Raw genomic sequence first — 21,484 nt, 5'->3', positions numbered from 1 at the left:
CCTGGCTTCATTACCAGAGAGCCTCCTGGGCTGGAGCCAGCCGCCTGGCACTCCTGCCTCCCCGGAGATCGTATTTCCTCTCTCCTAGGGGTGGATTGCACCCCAGCCCTGCCCGGTGAAAAGGCAAAGCCTGATCCCTGTAGAGCAGCCTGCTGCCGGGCTGTCTGCCTGTTACCTGGCCACATCCAGGTCTCCTTTCGGCTCCCTGCCTTGGGAGCAATAGGATCCCGGCGCCAGGGCAAGCCGGGGCATGCCAAGGGTGGGGCTAAGCAGCGGAAAGGGGCAGGGGGTGGGCAGCTGGCTTGGGGAAGCAGGGAGGATGGGGAGCCCCTTCAGACACAGGCTGGGGAGACGTAACCAACCGGTCTCCGTTGCCCTGGGGAATCCCTGCTTTGAGTTCAGCTCATGGGACCTGATCCTCACTTAACCTCAGGCCCCTTTAGGCTGTTCTGGCCGCACAAAGACACCTCAGAGTGGGTGGAAAGGGCCACCTGAGAATCCCCCTCCCCCGCAGCCCAGGTGTGGGGCTGGCCTAAGGACTTCGCACCTGCCTTGCTTCCGGCAGAGGGGGCGGATCAGGTGTGTGACTGGAATGCACTGCAGTTGCTCTCTGATTCCGACTCCTGGGGTCCCATAGGGAGCAGAGCGTAAATTAGAGCCACCCCGAGGCTGCGCTACTTGACAGTGGGGGCAGAGCCCAGAATACAAGGATTGCAATGGTGGCTTTAAAATTTGCTTCCCCCCTCCACCTCCCATCTCTGTCTGAAGCTCAGGAACAGCGTTAACTGAGAATTAAGTCTGTGGGCTCTGGCTACGACTGTAGTGTCTCCACGGAGCCCAGGGCCATGGGAGCCATGGGCCCTGGAAACAGTGGAGCCATGGGCCCTGGAAACAGCCCCCTTGAGTGTCCCCCATATGCAAGGGCCTCCTGCGGCATGAGGGCCGTGGACCCACACTGCTCCCAGACCCCAGTGTAGGGGGGCAGATTGGTGAGGTGGGCAGAGCGCATTGCTCTGTGGCTAGTCTCTGCTTTCCAGGGCCCATTGGGAGAATAGCATAAGTTAGAGCAGCCCTGAGGCTGCTCTTACTTACACAGGGAACCAGGCTGGGCTCTACTTAGCCCCAGAATATGGGGAGTATAAAGACCACCTCAAAGCCTCCTTAACCCCCTCTGTCCCTGTGCCAACTGCAGGGATACAATAACTGAGAATCAGGCCCTGTGGCTCCTCGCCAGCCACCAGCATGAACACGCTCGGGGCTAGCATAGCCCAGCTGCTGCCCCCATTATCCTTCCCAGCACTTGGGGGGTTCACAAAGCTGTGGGGATTATCCCTCACTGCTCTGCAAGGAAAGCGGGGTGAGAAACCCTGCTGGGTGGATGCAAATCTGCAGCCCCCTGGGGGAGATGCCAGCTGGACTGAGTCAGATGCTGCAGTCGGTCACTAGGGGGTGCCACCATCCACTGAAAGGAAGCATCGAAGGAAACAGTTGTGTAGCTATGTGTTTTATGGGGGATCTCTGGGGTTCAAACAAAGGACGCTTCCTTCCCCAACTTTGTCGCGTCCCCCGCACTGATACAGCCCTAGCCTGCAGCACATTCCATGACCCATGATTTATCACCACGCTTTGCAGAGCTAACAAGGAGCCATTTTCCAGCCTTGGCACTGCGCCGATTAAAATGAATATATACGTAGTGGCGTTCGGTGGCCTGAGCTTTCCGAAAGGAATGTCGCGCTGCAGAGTAAAACGACAGGCGGCTGTGATGGCCTGGGCCCTGGGCCCCCACATCAGCCCTCAAGTCTGATCCTCCACGCGGTCAATTTGGAAATGTGGGCCCTGATACCACACTGAGCATGGGATGAGTACATGGAGCTGCAGGGAAGTCAGTGAGAAGGCTGGCGTGTCTCTAGGGAAGGGTGTGCAAGTGAGCAGGCCATAGGACCGGGTGCTAGGAATAGTCAGTGACTTTTGCTCCCATATCTGGCTCCTGGGAGCAAGTCCCTTCCTTTTTTCATTGCCTCAGTTTCTCCACCTGTGAAAGGAAGCTAATACCGATCTGTCTCATGGGGGGACGATGGGGTTAATGGATTGGGTTGGGGGGAATTTCAGGCCTATATATGCAGAAGCCTAAATGTTCACTGATTTTGAGCACCTCAATTTCTGATGTGTGAAAAGGGCCCTGATTCCCTGAGCCGCTGCAGTTCCCCTTGACTTCAGCTGGTTGTTTTGAGTGTTCAGCACCTCTGGACGTGGCAGATTCTCCGTCTCTTTTAGTCTTTAAAGTCAAAACTGGATGTCTTTCCAACCGATCCACCATAGCTCCACCAGAAGTTAGGAGCTTGAAGCAAATATATCAGGTGAGGTTCTTTGGCCCGTACTAAGCAGGAGGCCGGACTAGATCAGTGGTTTCCAACCTGTTTTCATTTGTGGACCCATACAATTTTTCAAATGGAGGTGCGCACCCCTTTGGACATCTTGAACATAGTCTGCAGATCCCCAAGAGTCCACGAACCAAATGTGGAAAACCGCTAGACTAGATGATCAGAATGTTCCTTTCTGGCCTCAAAACCTAGGATAATCAGGCTCAAGGTGGGCACCCAGAAATGCGGTACCCAAAGTTAGGAGCCACCACTGAAAATTTCACCCTGAGTGCCAAAATTCCTGTTGTGCATCTTTCACGTTACACACTAGGTGGCGCAGTTGCTCCCTCTGGTTTGGGTGACCCCAACAGTGCTCAGCTTGGCAAAGCAATTGGGCAGCTTTGCATCTGGTATCTGGCTAGAGACAACTGCTGGTTTTGGAGGTACAGGCCCTCTAAAGGGCGACTGTCCTGGATGACAGATCCAACGGTAAATGGGGAGGCCTGATTCCTTCCTGACACTGCTGGAAATCAGGAGTAAGTCCAATGAGGATAGCAGCAAAGAGTCCTGTGGCACCTTATAGACTAACAGATGTATTGGAGCATGAGCTTTCGTGGGTGAATACCCAGGTGCAGCGGCACTTGTGTGGGTGAAGGGAGAGTCACATCTTGAGATTCTAGGAGTGTGAGTCTGTGTGCAGTCATGGCATGGGGAGGATGTCTGTGTGTGTGGGTGTGCATATGTGCGGGCGCAAGTGCACAACTGCAGATGGGGGAGATCTGGGTGTATGTGTGATTGTGTGCAGGTGTGCCTGTGTGTGGAGTCAGGAGGTGATTGTGTGTGTGGATGTGTGTGTGTGTGCACGACTGTGCAGTAAGGGGTGATCAGAGTGTGTGTGTGTGTGTGTGGGCATGAGTACACGCCTGAGACACAGGAGGTCTGGGTGTGTGTGTCCAGGTGTTATTGTGCAGAGATGTCTGCGTTTGTGTGCCATTGGCGGGGGGGTGACAATGGTGCAGTGAGGGAAGGTGGGAGTGGGTGTGTGCATGTGAGTCTGTGTAAGTTTGTGGAGGTGAATGCACAGCCACAGTTGGGGGAGATCTGGGTGTAAGCGTGTGCATGATTGGGTGTGTGTCTTGGTGTCAGTGTGTGCATGATTGGGTGTGTCCCTGGCTGTGAGTGTGTACATGATTGGGTGTGTGAGTGTGTGCATGTTCTGGTGTGTGCCTGAGTGTGAGTGTGTGCATGATTGGGTGTGTCCCTGGGCGTCAGTGTGTGCATGATCGGGTGTGTCTCTGGGTGTGAGTGTGCGCGTGCAGGCAGCCGGACCCTTGAGTGCCAAGTCTGAGGGTGTCTGGGTCTCAGTGTATGTGCAGCTGGGGGAGAGGGTGATGCGTTGGGGGGGTGCCTCTCTGCCTGCGCAAAGGTGGATGACTGTCACGTGTACAAGTGAGCTGTGGGCAGGTGTGCATGCTGTGGGCAGGGTGGGAGGAGAGGACGGAGCAGGAGGGGAGTGCGATGCTCTTGCACATTCAGACATGCAGCGGGCATGTCCTTGCTGACCTGCGAACCCTTTGCTGTGCGGCTGCAGATTCCCGCTGGATTTGGGGTGCGCGTTTTGTACCCTGTGTCCTCAGGTTGAGTACCCGGGATGGGCTCTAGGAGTCCACATGACTTTCCTCCCTTCTGAGCTGCGTCTGCAGGATCAGCAAGCTCATAGCCCGCTGGCTTGGTAAATGATCTCTACCCTGCACACAAAGGACATGCCAGGCCCAGCTCTGCAGGGTGTGCACTTGTGATCCATAAAATGGGACAGCCCCATTAAAGAAATCGCTCCAGGCACCTTCCGCAGCAGCTAAGAGCAGGTGTGCCCAACCCACGGCCTGCTTCAACACAATATACTAACAGCCGATTCGTTAGCGTTTTGTCGTCATGTTTACACAACCGATCTAAACACACACGAAACAAGCAGAACTTAAAATATACATCTAAGCAGGTGACTTGAAATCTTATTAAAATACGTAGAGTCTGTTTGGCCCACACACGGTTGTGGTGAGGTTTCTGTGGCTCTCCTATGTAATAAGGTTGAGCAACAGTGGCTAAGAACTGTATTGTACTCTCCAAACATGGCTTTATAGAGACCGGGGGACCAGACAGGAATTTTTACCCAGATCCTGTTTTATCAGCACCCCAAAGTTAATGGGGTTGCTGGGCTGAGTAGTTCCGCTTTTGGCCCAGCACTCCTGTTGACTGTACAAGCCAGCCTGTGCCTTGTAGAGTACACCTCTACCCCGCTAGAACGCTGTCCTCGGGAGCCCAAAAATCTTACCGGGTTATAGGTGAAACCGTGTTATATTGAACTTGCTTTGATCGGCCGGAGTGCGCAGCCCCGCCCCCCCCCGGAGCGCTGCTTTACCGCGTTACATCCAAATTCGTGTTAGCGGGTCGCGTTATATCGGGGTAGAGGTTTATATGGACTGTGCATTAGAGATCATCTGGGTGTAGGGACCAAGCATTATAGAGTGCATGGGTGCTGCAGACTATACAGAGGATGCGAGACTGTACAAACTATAGCATAGAGCATATGGACTGTATTCTTCTTTCTAATTATTAATAGTAAATGGTTATTATTTGTATTACTGTAGCAGCTAGAGTCCTCAGCTGAGATCAGGGCAGTTCTGAGCTAGGCATCGTACATACAGACAGTGAGTGAAAGTCTCTGTCCTGAAGAGCTGACCATCTAAATAGAAAAGGCAATCAAAGGCTTGGGGAAAGGAAGGACTGTTATCCCGGGTTTACAGATGGGGGATGCTGAGGGATCAAGGAACTGTGCATTATAGAGAATATGGGCTGTATGGGTTGTTCATTACAGATCACACGAATCATGCGTTATAGGGTGTATGGGCTGTATGGACCATGCATTATAGGGTGTATGGGCTGTACAGACTGCCCATCCCCCAAAGCCCCTTTGCACTGCCAGAGCGGCAAAGCATCACCTGCCCGAGAATGAGACCCCGCAAGCAGAAGGACGAAGAGGTGAGTAGCTGTACCTGAAAGCTGCTGGGAGGGGAACCCCGACTCCGCACCCAGTGCTGGATGCTGAAGCAGTGTCCGGTGAGGATGAGCGTTCCTTGGTCCAAGAGACGGTCCCGTGAGGCAGAAGGGCCGCTGGCAGTCCCGCCGTGATTCCTGGTGGTGTTGCAATGATCCAGATCACGGCTTCCCTCCCAACGGCAACTAACTCCCGGGCCGGTCTGCTCCTTGCTCTACACTCCACGCCCCGGGGTGGGTAGCAGCTTTTCCTCAGCGGTTAAAGCGCATGTGGGGAGGAGGAACTGGGACCAAACTCAGGGTGTGACTCTGTTCGCTTTGATGCCCATGTTTACCCCAGCTCAGAGCTCGGCCTGTGCACGGCACGGTGTCTGCTTTGGCTGTGTTAGCAGGCGTCTAACTAGGCAGCGGGGACTGGGTTTGGAAAGGTCGCTTGGCTGAGGCATCTGGAATTCTCTCTTCCTGCCAGGGCTGTAATATAATGATTTAATTAGGGGACGCTCCTGCCTTCCTCTTGTGTATATGGGGGGGAGGTCTGTTCCTCAGAGTCTTTCCCCCACTCTTCAGTTTGGCCTCAGTTAATCTCTGCAGCTCCTTGCAATAAAACGGAGATGGTAGAGATGCTGTTGGATTTTGAGGATCTCCCCAGGAGGTGATGGGAATGTAGGCGCTAGACAACGTAGCCACTCCAGTCCATGGGCCCATCAGCTCAGTGGCCTGCCTCCAGCCTGGCTGGAACAGACCTTCTGCTCTGTCTAGTCTGATGATTCTAGCTCTTTCAGCCACCTCTCAAATGCAGCCACCTCTGGGGCAGAACACAACAGCGGTTGTAACCGCACACAGCAGTGCTGCACAGGGATTGCTCTCCCAACCCAACACGAACAGGGGTGTTAGGATCCGCCCCCTACACTGAGGGGCTGGTGCCCACCCCATACTGCAGTGCTACATTTGCTGCAGAGGCGCCTTGCACAGGGTGGGGTAGTCGTCGGGGGTCATTTCCACCCAATCCATTGACATCTTTGCTGTCAGGGCGGCTTAAAGGGGCCTCAGCAGCACTCAGAACCAGGCTTAGAAAGTGCAAACAACTCTGACAACAGCAGGCTTTAAAATCCGCACCCAGGGTCCCCCATGGCTCTCACTCGGCGTGCCCTGTTCTGACTCCGCAAATCCACTGCTTTCTACTGCTCCTTGGACCGTCCTGGCCCCACTCCTGTAGCTGAGCCATCCCAGCATGTGCCGTTTGGTTTGGGGCTATTTTTATCCCTTTTTGTGTTGCTCAGCTGCTATGTTAAAGTCAGTCAAACCCACTGCTGAAGAGCACAGCCTTTCCATGAAAGCCGAGCTAATCATGGAGATTGAGAAAACACCAATTGTAGAAACCGCGGTAAAGGAAAATGAATGAAGCACAACTGCTTACACACAAGTCTAGGCCTGGCTGGAGTGTTTTGGCAACAGGGCTCTGGCGTTGTTAGGTTACAGGGAGCTATGATTCATCTCCAGGCCATGCAGAAGAGGCACTGGAGGAGGGAGTGAGATGACTGCTAGCCACTGTAGTGTGTCCCTGCAGTCCAGAACCTGGAAGGGTCTGATGTATGAAGCAAGTTGTGCCTGCCAGTGAACAAAGGAGGAGAGGGCCAGATTCTCCCTCACCCTGCATCTCGTGTTCTCAAAAAGAACAGGAGTACTTGTGGCACCTTAGAGCAAATTTAAATTTATTAGAGCATAAGCTTCCGTGGACTACAGCCCACTTCTTCGGATGCATATAGAGTGGAACATATACTGAGGAGATATATATACACACATACAGAGAGCATGAACAGGTGGGAGTTGTCTTACCAACTCTGAGAGGCCAATTAAGTAAGAGAAAAAAACTGTTGAAGTGATAATCAAGCTAGCCCAGTACAAACAGTTTGATAAGAAGTGTGAGAATACTTACATGGGGAGATAGATTCAATGTTTGTAATGGCTCAGCCATTCCCAGTCCTTGTTCAATCCTGAATTGATTGTGTCTAGTTTGCATATCAATTCCAGCTCAGCAGTCTCTCCTTGGAGTCTGTTTTTGAAGTTTTTCTGTTGTAAGATAGCCACCCGCAGGTCTGTCATTGAATGGCCAGACAGGTTAAAGTGTTCTCCCACTGGTTTTTGAGTATTATGATTCCTGATGTCAGATTTGTGTCCATTAATTCTTTTGGGTAGAGACTGTCCGGTTTGGCCAATGTACATGGCAGTGGGGCATTGCTGGCACATGATGGCATATATCACATTGGTAGATGTGCAGGTGAACAAGTCCCTGATGGTATGGTGCAGCACTGCAAAGTGGCTGTGAAATGCTCTCCCTGCCGTCTAGCAGGGTTTGACATCCTGTTAGCACTCACCTCTAGCACTTACCTCAACTTGCTAACACATGGGAAAACTATAAACTGCTTTGTCTTCTCTAGACTTTTATCATGTGGTAGCTAGCGCATGGTAAGGATACCACCCCTTTTCTAGCACGAACACATCCAGGGTTAATCCAATGCAGTATTGACAAGGCCTATAAAGTAATAAGGCTGGCAGTCAGTGTCATTCTTCCCATTTTGCAGGTGGGGAAATTGAGGCACAGAGAGGTGAAGTGATGTCCCAAGGTCACCCCGCAGGCAATGGCAAAGCTGGGAATTGAACCCAGGCCTCTTGAGTCCCAGTCCCCAGGGTCAGGGAGTGTCCACACCGGTGTTTAATGCAGTTAATTTGGATTAACTTTCCTGAGTGTTGCCATGTAGACAAGCCTTAATCCCGATCTACACATCAAGGTAACTCTCTTTAGCTCAGTGGGAGATGACGTGTTTACACAAATCTGCAGAATTGCCAACCGCAAGAACTCAAAAATCGCAAGTCAGGCCCCCGAAAATCATGAGATTATCTTAAAAATCATTATATATATATATATGTTTTGGGTTCTTTAAAAAGTGAAGTTGACCCAGCTATGTTGCTCAGGAGGGGTGAAAAATCCACACACACCCCTCCCCGACTGGCCTATGTAAGTCAATCCACTAACCCCCTGAGTATACAGCCTTAGGTAGATGTCAACCTAGCTCCCGCCTCTCGGGGAGGTGGTTACCTACAGTCATAGGAGAACCCCTCCCATCGCTGTAGTGAGTGACTACAGCGTCAGAGCTGAACTGGCACTCCGCCATGCCCTTCCCCATGAGGAGACGGAACCAGCACCAGGTGAAGAGCTGTCGGGTCCCCCCTTCAGTCTTCTTTTCTCAAGACTAAACATGCCCGTTTTTTTTAACCTCTCCTCATAGATCAGGTTTTCTAAATCTTTGATCATTTTTGTTGCTCTCCTTTGGATTCTCTCCAAATTGTCCACGTCTTTCCTAAAGTGCGGTGCTCAGAGCTGGACACAGGACTCCAGCTGAGGCCTCACCAGCGCTGAATAGAGTGGGACAGTTACTTCCTGTGTCTTAGGCTTTGTCTCCACTGGAACTTCGTCAGCAAAACTTTTGTCGTTCAGGGATGTTAAAAAACCACCCCGCCGAACGACAAACATTTTACGGACGAAAAGCACCGGGGTGAACAGCGCTTTGTTGGCAGGAGCGCTTGTCACGGAGTGTCGGGGAGTCAGGGCCCTGCACCCCTCTTCCTGAGATTCACCGTGACTCTCAGCCAGCCAGTAAAACAGAAGGTTTATTAGATGACAGGAACACCGTCCCAAGCAGAGTGTGTAGGTACAACCAGAACCCCTCAATCAAATGCTTCTGGGGGGGTTAGGGAGCTTAGCCCCCAGCTTGGGGTTCCCTGCGTGGCACCACCCAGCCCAAAACTGAAACTAAAAAACTCCTCCAGCTGCTTTCTCCCCCCTCCCCTCTCCTTTGTTCAGTCTCCCTGGCAGAAGGTGTCACTTCTCCCACCGCCCCTCCTGGCTCAGATAGCTTCCTTCAAGGGAAGTCCCCCATCCCCAATTAGGGTGACCAGATGTCCCGATTTTATAGGGACAGTCCTGATTTTGGGGTCTTTCTCTTATATAGGCTCCTATTACCCCCCACCCCCTGTCCTGATTTTTCACACTTGCTGTCTGGTCACCCTATCCCCAATACAATCCCCCTGCAACATTCCCAGGTCAAATCTGCCCGCTCCCTACTGCGTCACAGTGCTGTCCTGCTGACAAAGCTGCTGCTGCTTGTTGGGGGTGGAAGGTTTTTGTCGGTGGGAGAGCTCTCTGCCGCGGACAAACAGCAGCTACCCTGCGCGCCTTTTAGTGGCACGGCTGTAGCGGCACAGCTGTGTCACTAAAAGGTGGGTAGTGCAGACAAAGCCTGACATACGACGCTCCTGTTAATACAACCCAGAATGACACTAGCCTTTTTCACAACGGCGTCGCACTGTTGACTCATAGTCAATTTGTGATCCACTAGAACCCCCAGAGCATTTTCAGCAGTATTACCGCCTCGCCAGGTATGCCCCATTCTGAAGTTGTGTCGAGTTTTCCTTCCTTTGCACTTGACTTTATTCAGTTTCATCTTCTTGGTTTCAGCCCAATTCTTCAAAGAGGATGGAGCTCGGCTGTTCTCAGTGGTGGCAGATGACAGAACAAGGAGCAATGGTCTCAAGTTGCAGTGGGGGAAGTTTAGGTTGGATATCAGGAACAGGGCCGGCTCCAGGCACCAGCCCACCAAGCATCTGCTTGGGGCGGCGCCTGGAGGGGGGCGGCGAGGTGGGGTGCTCCGGCCCGAGAGCGGGGCTGCGACTGGGCTCGCCGCCCTCCCCGCGGCGTTCCCACCGCCGGGGAGAGCGGAACCGCAGCGGGCTCGCCGCCCTCCCCCCGGCGCTCCGGCAGGTCGGGGAGAGCGGAGAGCCGCGGCGGGTTCGCTGCCCTCCCCCCAGCGCTCTGGCTGCCGGGGGCTCTCCGCCCTCCCCCTGGCACTCTGTCCGCCGGGGAGAGCAGAGAGTCCCGGCCGGGCTCGCCGCCCTGCTCCCGCGCTCTGGCCACCGGGGGCTCTCCACTCTCCCCCCGGCGCTCCGGCCGGTCGGGGAATGCGGGCCCGCGGCTGGGCTTGGCACCCTCCCCTGCCGCCCTGGGGGTGGCGGTGGGTGGCGGGGGGCTTTTTTGTCTAGGGCGGCAAAAAAGCCAGAGCCGGCCCCGATCAGCAAACACTATTTCACTAGGAGGGTGGTGAAGCACTGGAATGGGTTCCCTAGGGAGGTGGTGGAATCTCCATCCTTCGAGGTTTTGAAGGCCCGGCTTGACAAAGCTCTGGCTGGGATGATTTCGTTGGGGTTGGTCCTGCTTTGAGCAGGGGGTTGGACTAGATACCTCCTGAGGTCCCTTCCAACCCTGATATTCTGTGATTCTCCAATTTCTCAAGGTTGTATGTGATTCTTTACACCTACCCTTGCCTGCTGTCTTCATCTGGCATCATACACTGTCCACTAGCAATACTATACTAGCGTTAATCACAGCTAAGAGGCTTGAGGCGAGCTATGGAGGGTGACTGTCTGCCTGGATGGATAATTTTAATGGGCGCCCTTTGCCAGCGGTGGCTAGCAGAGCTCTTGAGTGTGGGAGGAATTGATTTGACTCTGCGGTGTCATCTCGAGAGGGGTTTCGCCTGCAGAGTGACGTCCGGTCCCCCTGCCACCCACACACACGGGGAGCACACAGAGGGAAGCGCCGGAAACCATACGCTTCGGGGTTTCCCTCTTGTCACTAAGGAAACCAGCCCAAGGAACAACACAGCTTTCGAGCAGTGGCCACTGAATCACTGCTGCCCGCGCTGCGTTTGGATACAGTCTGCCCTGCCAGACTGCAAAAGCAGCAGCCGTGGAGGCCAGCTCCTGTCTGTGAGCCCTGCCGGGCACCTGCTCGTGGGGAACCTGCACAGACGCCTCCCCCCAGAGCCCACTTCGACGGTGGCTTTTGCTCCAGAGAACCAGAAAGAAAAGAGCAGGGCCTTGTTCCCATTGACCAGGGGTGGCCAACCTGTGGGTCCGGAGCCACATGCGGCTTTTCAGAAGTTAATATGCGGCTCCTTGTATAGGCACCGACTCCGGGGCTGGAGCTACAGGCGACAACTTTCCAATGTGCCGGGGGGTGCTCACTGCTCAACCCCTGGCTCTGCCACAGGCCCTGCCCCCACTTCACCCCTTCCCGCCCCCTCCCCTGAGCCTGCCGTGCCCTCGCTCCTCCCCCTCCCCCCAGAGCCTCCTGCACGCCACGAAACAGCTGATCGGGTGGTGCAAGGGAGGCGCTGATCGGTGGGGCTGCCGGTGGGCGGGAGGCACTGGGAGCGGTGGAGGGAGCTGATGGGGGCTGCTGACGTATTACTGTGGCTCTTTGGCAATGTACATTGGTAAATTCTTGCTCCTTCTCAGACTCAAGTTGGCCACCCCTGCCATTGACACTGGGGCCCCTGGACACCCACCTGGAAGCTTAAATGGGCCTCTCACTTCCTGGGTACATCTACTCTGCAGTCCCAGGGTGTGATTGCGGCTTGTGCAGACCTACCCGAGCTGGCTTTAATGTAGGCAGCTCGGGCACCCATGGCAGGCAAGCTGCAGCAACACGCCTTCAGCATGGGCTGTCCAAGCCCGCCTGAGACGCGGGGCGGAGCGGCCGGTCCAGCTAGATGAAAGCTGACGTGGGTGTGTTTACACGTGCTGCAATCACACCCTCAGACTGAAGTCCAGACATATCCTACGGCACCAGATCAGCGTCAAAGGGCTTTATTGTCTCCGAGAAGGAGTGGGCCTGGTCCTGCAGTTCCTGCTCAGATAAACTGGCTGCTTTGCCTATGGAAGGGATGAGTCACTATCTGCTGCTAGAGTCCCACCACGGACATGCTAGCACATTGCAATTCACTGAGGCTAGATCCCCCGCTGGCATAAATCGGTGTCGCCCCACCGGAGCCATTACCCTTGACACCAGCTAAGACTCTGGCCCCAGAGATTCCTATAGTAAAACGATTTTAAGCCGCTAAAGGACTTTTCCCTGCTGATGCTCTTTGGCCCCTCGCTTGTGCCCATCTGGTCTAGAGTCCTCCCTCCGGTATCATTCCATTGGGAGGGGACGGGGCTTACCTCCTTCCCATGGAGAAGCCTCCCACACATCTGGTGGATTGGCCTGTGGTGCCCTCCCACCCCCGACTCCCCTTCCCTGTAAGGACCCTGGACTCCCTCAGAGAGCCCTCTGGAGGGGAAACAGAGCCCCGGGGGCAGTCGAGCAGCTTGTTTGCATCAAGGGGCCGAGGTCCATTCCACGCCCGGATGTGAGGGTGGGGTTCTGCCTCTCGGTTTGGGCCTGGTTTCAGCTCCCCAGTGAATCCAGATTCACTCCGTTGGTCTAAATGGAGTCGCTCTGGATTGCTGTTGGTGGAAGTGAGATCAGAACTAAGGTGCCTCCCTGCCTCCCGTTGACACCAATGGGCAGTTCTCCCGTTCAGCAGGGCCAGGATTTGGCCTGTAAAGCAACACTGGCTTTACCCCTCTGCAGGTTAACGTTGTGTTTCCTGCAGGCACTTTCATCTCCACCCACAATTGCCAGGGGAAAGCCGAGTACCATTAACATCCTGGATGGGTTCCAGCTCCATCCTGCACAAACATTTCCCCCCGAACCTCTCCACTCGGGCTGGTAGGAAATTGATAAGTCGTTGCCTGGTGACTCAGCCGGGAATGTCTCTGGCCTGGGACGGCAGGGCGGCAGGGCCAGATCCTGCCCACAATGTCTGGTGAAAGAGCCAGCTGGTGTGGGAATTAAAATGGTCGCACGAGGGTTTTGAGCACCAGGGTAAGAGCTTGCACGTTTCACATTTGCTCGTAACCCGTGCATGCTCTGATCTGCATCTTTGGCTGCTGAGATATGGCTTGGTCCTGGGAGCTGCTGGAGGCCAGCCAGTGCCAGTTGCCCCAGTGGGCTCTGTGATGCAGAGACATAATTTCCTACATAAACTCCCTGCAGGCCACCAAACAACCAGCGTAGGAGGAGTGGGCCGACCCAGGGTGGATTCAGACTGGTGACCCGGAGGTGAAAGTGTCCAAAGCCCATTACCTCTGCTTAGGAATGATGAGAAATATACAAGGAGCCAACACTTTAATACACAAACCAAGCATCACCAGCCTGAGGCATCACTGAGTCTGGTACCTTTGAGACTGGGCTGGATTCTCAGCTCCCCCAGCCCTGCCTTGAGAGCCGGGATGGAGGGGGCGAAGAGAAGGCAGCCTTGAGCCACCTTAGTATGTCCAAGATTCTGTGGCTCTGCAACCTGGCCCTCGGTCTAAGTTAGAGCCGCCCCCGGGCTGCTCTAACACACTCTGAGACCATGGGCTCCTGGTGAGCAGAGACTAGCCGGAGTGCACTGTGCTCCCGCTGCACCCCCGATCCATGCTCTAGGAGCAGAGCTGGGGTAAGGCCCTTTTGCCAGCTCCCCCTGGCTGGGGAGGCCCCCTGCTTGGTGGGGGTCTAGGAGGCTGTTTTCACCTACTTTAAGGCCCCTTTGTGCTGCCAGGATTATGAAAGTGTGGATGGCAGAGCCTCTCCCTGGTCATGTGACTTTGCCCCCTCCTGTCTCTTCTCCGCGATCTGTAATTTAGGGGGGAACCACGTGCCTCTACCAGAACGGCCCAGAAACCGCAGCGCTGCCGCTCCGGCACGGAGATGAAAGGGCAGGGGCCTCTGCTAGAAAGGAGTGGTGCCAGGTCTCCCCGGCCCCAGGGCTCACAAGCCTTTCCAAGAATTGTCAGCTTGGGAGGAGGGGGGAACCTCTCTGCCTGCAACCATTGTGCAGACAATGGTGCCAACAGAAGCTCCTCGGGGACTGCCAGACTGTATCAGAACATGTTGTCTTTCACAGCAGTTAAAGGGGCGTGTCGGTGTGTTTGGGGGGATCTTTATTAAAGGGCTGGAATAAAACCTTGGATCTTGCACTCCCCCAAAGCTGGCCACTTCTGCACTGGGGAAAAAAGCATCATGTAAAAGGACGGGTCAACAAACGAGGCATTCAACATTGCTTAGCATGGGACAAGCCGTGTTTAAAGCCCTGCTAGCTAGTAGCATAAAGGGCCCTGATGGTGGAAGCGCCCCCCCTGGGAATTTCCCTCCTTGCAGGGTTGAACTGGCTGAAGGGCCCAGCCCGCACTGTAGGGGGCAGACTAGGGGTGTGGCCAGAACACACTGTACTGTGCGTATTCGCTGCTTTCCATTGTACAAGTAGCAGAGTGCAAGTTAGAGCCACCCTGAGGCTGCTCACACCATATATCCGTATAGACATGTTCTCGCTAGCTTGGGTCCTGGAGAGGTGAAGCTGCAGCTTCTGACGCCTTTGCTGATATCTGTGCTGGCACGGCTACACTGCTCCAGGACCGGAGCTCCTAGCTAGATCAAAGTGAGCTCCTGTATCGTCTGCACATGCTGCGATCAAAGCCTGCAGCGTGCAGCATAAATGTAGCCTGAGAATCAGCCCTTTAGGGGCTCAGTTTATCTACAGGAAGCCAACGTTGTTCCCAGAAAAACCTCAGAGATTGGCATTTCGTGTGGCATGTCCTGGGCGGGGGGGGGGGGGGGGGCAGGGAGGTGCCTGCTTCCCTTTGCACCCTCCCCCATGCACAGATCCAGAGCCAGCTCATTGTGTTTGAATTTCCCTGAGCTCTCCGAATTTGCTACCTTGGCAGCCACAGAGGAAAAAAATGTACATTGAAATTTGAACTTAACCCCAACCCACCGGCATTCCTGGCGTGGGGAGGGAGGAGGGAATTTGGCTTGGTTGGGCTTCTTCACCAGGAAGCTGGATTAAGTGAAACAAGGTGGTGGGGTGGTGCTGGGCGTGATTGGTTCCCTATGTGCACCCCTCTTTCCCCCCCCCGGCACTGGCGCCACTGGTACGAATTAGTCATGACCCCTCAGGGGCTGTAGCCTGGGGTATTGGCTTTCTGAGCTGGGGCCTGATCCAACAGCTGTTAAAGATAATAACAATGAGGAGTCCGGTGGCACCTTAAAGACTAACAGATTTATTTGGGCAGAAGCTTTCGTGGGTAAACAACCCACTTCTTCAGAGGCATGAAGAAAGACGTGGGTTTTTTACCCACAACAGCTTTTGCCCAAATAAATCTGTTAGTCTGCAAAGTGCCACCGGACTCCTTGTTGTTTTTGTGGATACAGATTAACAGGGCTACCCCCTGATACTTGTTAAAGATAATGGCGTCTCATGGACACCGAAGGGGAGGAGAGAAGAGAAGCCGTGGGCCCAGGACGGGAGCAGGGAAGATTCATGGACCCCACGTGGCTGGCTGCCTTGGGGTCTGGGATTGGAGCTCCAAGGCAAGGGGTTCAGCAGATTTTCCTTTAAAAAGATCTCCCTGCTCCGCTGGACAGGAGGCGAGGGTGATCCAAGGATGAGGTGTGTTTTCCGTTAGACGGCCCGGAACGGCCTGTATTCCTGGGGCTTGGCCACGCTTCCCCGGCACCAGCACGTGTGTGTTTTATGAGAACACAGTCTGGACGGCATGTCCATTAGAGCAGAAGTCTGATCCGAGCCCTTTCCCTGTACGTGCACTGACTCTGCACTCCAAGCCCTGCCCCTTAATCGATGGGATCCCTACAGTGAGATCCCTGCTCCTTTAGCTATAGTGTTCCTGCATTCCAATCCCTGCCCCTTCATCTATAGGGTGCATGCACCAGGATCCCTGCCCCTTTATGCATAGGGTCCCTGCAAGCTGCTCCCTGCCCCTAGAAATGGAGATGAGAGAAGATCCTTTGGCTCCACGTGCAGTTATGCAGACTCCGCATTCCCAAGCTCTGCTCCCGCTTGTTGCTCTAATTCCCTTTAATTGCGCTCAGCTGTTTCAACCTGTTTGCTTGGAAGCTTTCTCTCCTCTGCAGAGCTCTGATCTGTGACCCTCCTCCCACCACACGAACCTGCCTGTAACCCGGGCACTTATTCCGTGCCCACCCTGTCATATCCATGCAGGGAAAAACTCCACCTGCTCCTGTATCTGTGTGCCCTCCCCCATGGGCAGAGGCCCCCGCAGAACGGCGCCATTGCTGGCCCATGAGGGAAAGTCACAATCTGGAGAAGATGCTTAGGAGGGGCTGATTCATGTATGAACAATCTCTAGGGCCCTTGGGTCAGGTTGACTCCCCCTCCACACAAGTTATTCCATATGGAAACAACCAGAGTGTGGTGGCTTCATAGGTTGTTAGTTTGCGGGAGGGACAGGGCGTTTGGTTTTTTTTTGTTTGGTGGTTGTTTTTCTGATTTGTTTTGCCTCTGTAGCTGCAAGAACAGCAGTTATTTTTGGTAGGTGCTACCAAAACAGGTGTTTTATTGTGTGGTGGCTATTTTTGGACAATGGACTGCATTGGTCCCTGGGAAATCATCTTTGCTAGCTCACTGCTGCTGCAGGGACAGCTGTTACTGTCGCGAGGTTCAACCACAGTTGTGGTGGTGGTGGGTTTTTCCTTTTCCTTGTTGAATATTTAGGCCGAGATTTTCAAGGAGGCTGAGGGGATTTGGACACTCGGGTCCCTAAATCTCAGCCTTGCAATGGAGAGGCTGTTCTCATGATGTTATCCAGGCAAACCCAAATGGGGATGGTTTATAATGCCTGCCACTGCTTTGGGAGCGAGCTGAAGCCTTGAGAGAGCTCTCTTCTGCCAGCTGGTAAGACTGCAAAAGGCACAGTGAAAAAGAACAGCTGCTAGGACAGAAACCAAACAGCTGCGTCTGCATTCCGTCCCCCGCCACTCACCGTTTTTGGGTAAGACCTCAAGGAGGCGGCGCTTCCTGCCTCTGCCTCGAAGCCCCGCCTTCCACCCGGCTCTCCGTCAAAGCCCTAGGTTGCCTTGGTTATCCTGTAATAAATCCATGGCCACTCAGAATTTGGAGGAGCTAGAACTCAGCTCCTCTTGCTCCCATTAGGGCTAGAGGAGAATCCCCACTAGCTGTTAGCATATAGGGTCTATGATATACAGCTGAGCCTGACTCATTCCATGCTGTAGAAGGCAGTGGTCTCTCTTTCTCTCAAACATGTAACCCCCTCTTCCCCCCCCCCCCCAGTTCATTGGAATATTTTCCCTTTCGCTGAAGGATCTCCAAGCATTCACAAGAGTTGATGAAGTGGGGGGTGGGAAGAATTGGGGGAACCAGGTGACTGTGGATCAAGACACCTTCAAACTAGGGGGCAAACATGTCTGTTGTAGCCTATGTTGGTGAGGAAGGATCCTGGCCTGTGAACCAGCTATGTCCTTTCTCTGAGCCTCAGGGATTGTCTACACTTGAGAGTTAATCCAGATTAAGATAGGGTGTGAATTTAAAGCGTAATAGCTATGCCTGATTAACTCTGTGTGTGGACAGTCTTATTCCGGAGTAAGAGTGCCTTGTTCTGGTTTAGCTTAACCCACGAAGCTGAATCCACGTGACATAGCCACTCCTGAATAAACCCGTGTGTAGAGAGGGAAATGCCTAAGGAAACGCAAAAGGGTTATCAAATCAGTATCAACCGTGGAATTGAAGAAGGACCCACAGTGCCGGGGAGGTGAGACTGCTAGAGGAATAGATGCCCCTAGTTCTGGGAGAGGAAGTTCCACCACAAAGTTATTTAATGAGAGGCGTGGGTCATACCCTGGTCAGCTGCATTACTCCATTCTCGCGGGGGGAGGGGGAGAATGAAGGGCAGGTCGGAGGGGGTGCTGGTGGACATGAAAGCCTGGGCTTCCATCCCTGCTCTCGGGGGAAAGGAGTGGGGGCACGGGACCGTAATGGGGCACAGATCCGGCTGCTGCTGGCTAGACCCTCTGCATTACCTACTTCTCGCAGACAGGAAAAAGGGGTGGGACACTTGGAATAGGGTTGTCGTGTCTCTGGAAAAAAGAGAAATGTTCCCTGCTAAATGTTACGGGAAAGCATGTTGTGTGGGGCAAAGGTCAGCGGGCAGAGACCTTCTGGAAAAAGGGGCAGGGCTCAGAGTGCTGGGATCCTATGGATAAGGCAGCAGGGAACAGTACCCCAGGGATCCTATAGCTAATGGGGTCAGGGGCAGAGTACAACGTTCCTAAAGCTAAAGGGGGCATAAAGTGATAAGAGATAAAGTGGCAGGGATACGAGTGCAGAGACCCTATAGATAAAGAAGTGAGACCCTGTAGGCAGAGATCAGAGGGCAGGGAGGGTATTGATAAAGGGAATTGGGAACTCTGAACATAGGGACCCTACTGATAAGGGGACAGGGGTGCCGCCTGCTGGCTGGTAAGGACTAGGGATGCTTGTGCGCTTAGTGTATGTCTACACTGCAGTTAGACAAGTGGCTGGCCCATGCCAGCTGACTCGGCTCTCCAGCTTAGGGGCTGTTTAATTGCCTTGTAGGGGTTCCTGCTTGGGCTGCAGCCTGAGCTCTGGGACCCTCCCATCTCACAGCCCAAGCCCGGATGTCCACACTGCCCTGTATGTCTAAGCAGCCTCTTAGCCCAAACCTCAGCTGGTGCAGGCCAGCCGTGGATTTGTAATTGCAGTGTAGAAACACCCTTAGAGCTCCTGTTCTGATCCCCCCTGGGGCAGCAGTGACTCCTATGGGGTCGCTTCTAAGCAACGGGCGGGTGGCCAAAAGCTCACTCCAGTAGACAGGCGGCTGCCACTAAATCTGGCCTCCACGGTCAGCTCTCAGCAGAGAGGCCAAAGACTAAACGGAGCGTGGAGACCAGAGCAGGGATGGGTGTGTGGGGAAGCTTGCTCTGTGCCTGCTCTTTGCTGTTAGACCAGCAGCTCCTTGTGACCCCGTGGAGCTGGGCGCTGGACAGACACAGGCCTGCCCCAAAGGGCTTAGCCAAGGCAGACAAATGGAAGATTACTGTGCAGCTGGGAAACTGAGTCCCAGAGCGATTAAGGCCCAGATTGTCAAAGGTATTTAGGCACCTAACTCCCAAACGCGTAAACCCCTTTGAGGATTTGGGCCTGAGTGATTTGCCCAAGGTCACAGGGAGTCTGTGGCAGAGCAGGAAAGTGAACCCAGGTCTGCTGAGTTCCAGCTAGGTCAAGAGCAACAGCCCGTGGGTCTAGCATCTTTCCCCAGCATGCCCAGCGTGTTCTCTGCCTCTGTGCCTTAACCCTTCAACCGCTGCTCGCAGCTAGCACGCTGGCGCTTGGTTCGCTCTGCCTGCGAGTTCTGTGCTTGGCTTGGGTGGCTGATCCTTTAATTGGATTCCTTGTCGAATTAGCAAAGGTCTCGCTGTCACGTTCTCACTTCCACTAGCACAAGTATCTCCAAGCGGGTGCTTAGGCAGCCGCCCGGGCTGCTGCTGGCTGGAAGTTTCAGCTCTCTCTCAATAAATACAACTGGTAAATCTATTAATTTCACAGTGCTAATTGATGTATTGCTGTAATTATCTTTTATAACAAGGCAATTAAGCCCTAGTAAAGATTATTAGCTAATTAAAGCTCCTATATACTCACACACACACAAAAAAAAAACCCTTATGTTCACAAGTTGTTAGTGGTTAGAATTACAAGTCCATCAAAGCAAGGTGAAGAATGCACTGGTCATCACAGCACCTAGCATCAGCACGGCTGGGACATTGTGGGTAAGGCACTGGACAGGGACTGGGGAGGTCTAGGTTAAATTTCTGGCTGTGCCACATACTGTGTGATCAAAGTTTTGGATCCTGGCTTTTCCTGTGACTTTGTAGGGTGGCTTGTCCCACTCTGCAGTGAAAGGCAGTAAAGCGGGAATGGCCAACCTCGTTCTGCCTTCGCTGCCACCGGACCCCTGCTCTGCATCCAATCTGCTCTGTCAAATCTCCCATAGGCCGTGGTTACCTGAGGCCATTAGCTCTTTCCTGGATTCACCCACCCACTGGAAAAGGCGCCGGCTTTGGCCGATACTTCCCAGTGCTGGGTGTTGCTGGAATGACGCCCGCAATGGCCACTGGGCTGTGGGGGATACAGCTGGATGGAAGCCAATGGAAAATGTCAAGGCAACAAACACTCCCAGGGGGTCCCACCCCACTGACTCCAGGGCGGCGGTGATCCCTTGGGAGCCTGTGATATGGGGGGGCTGTCGCAAATGTTAATCTGTAACGAAAGAGGTGTCGGGACTCCAGCAATTAGTTGCCGGGGCTCAAGCAATATTATTACATTCATAACTGAGGCGGCAAGCCCAGCAGTGCCGGGGCTATGAACTGCCAAGCCTAGAGGTGCCGGGGCTCAGCCCTGGCTCAAATTAAGCCCTGGTTGGCTCCCCGGAAGAACAAGGGTTAACGGAGCATTTTCCTGCTCTGCAGACTGTGCAGAACACGGGAGCGCAGAGGGGGGAAATCCCAGGCTCTTTCAGCAGAGAAACCCTGGGGACTGGGTGTGGCTGCTTTTGAAATGGCAGCATGATCCCTGGGGCCAGGCGCGAGGGAGGCCTGCACGTTAAAGGGAAAGAGCTGCTCAGCCTGGGATCCGGTTCGTTCTTTCTCCTTTTGCTTTGTGCTCATTGAAGCTGGAGATGAGTCCGGCCTGCCCACGGGCTGGGGATTAAACAATGGGATTCTTGGACAGAATGACAGGTTAGCAATTCAGCAGGAGGCGCTCTGGACCCTTTCTCCCCTTCCAGTCCCATGGGAAAAAGTAATTCATTTCCCCTCCTCACTGAACAACGACCATCAAATTGTGTTGCATCGCGGTTCGCTGTGCTGCACCCCAGAGGCAGCTGCATTTCAGTGCTGGGTGAGTGATGAGTGCGGGGCAATTTTTGGAAATGCTCAGCTCCGGGGAGCCCCTGCAGTCAGGCTGATCTGCCATCGAAAAGCCCTTTGGGACGAAAAGCGAGTTATAAATGCGAAAGGCTATTAATACCATGGAAATGACTTGTTTTCCTTCTGAGTCATCGGGGTTTGGCTGGGAACAGCTCTTTGACAGGCCTCTTTGGAAGAGGGGGAAAGAGTTTGAAAGCAAGATCCACCGTTAATCTCCTGCCTTGGACTATTTCACACACCCAGTTCCCCTGCTCTCCTTGCTCCATTTCTGCTTTAAGAGCTAGAAAGACAGGAACAAAACTCTCCTTCCCTAGCCCCGCAGGAATTTGGAAACAGTTGCATGCTCAGTGGAGTTATGTAGGTTTATGTAGGT

This window comes from Trachemys scripta, chromosome 24 (genome assembly GCF_013100865.1).
Source record: "Trachemys scripta elegans isolate TJP31775 chromosome 24, CAS_Tse_1.0, whole genome shotgun sequence".
NCBI lineage: Eukaryota > Metazoa > Chordata > Testudines > Emydidae > Trachemys > Trachemys scripta.
Note: the sequence above shows the minus strand (reverse complement) of the source record.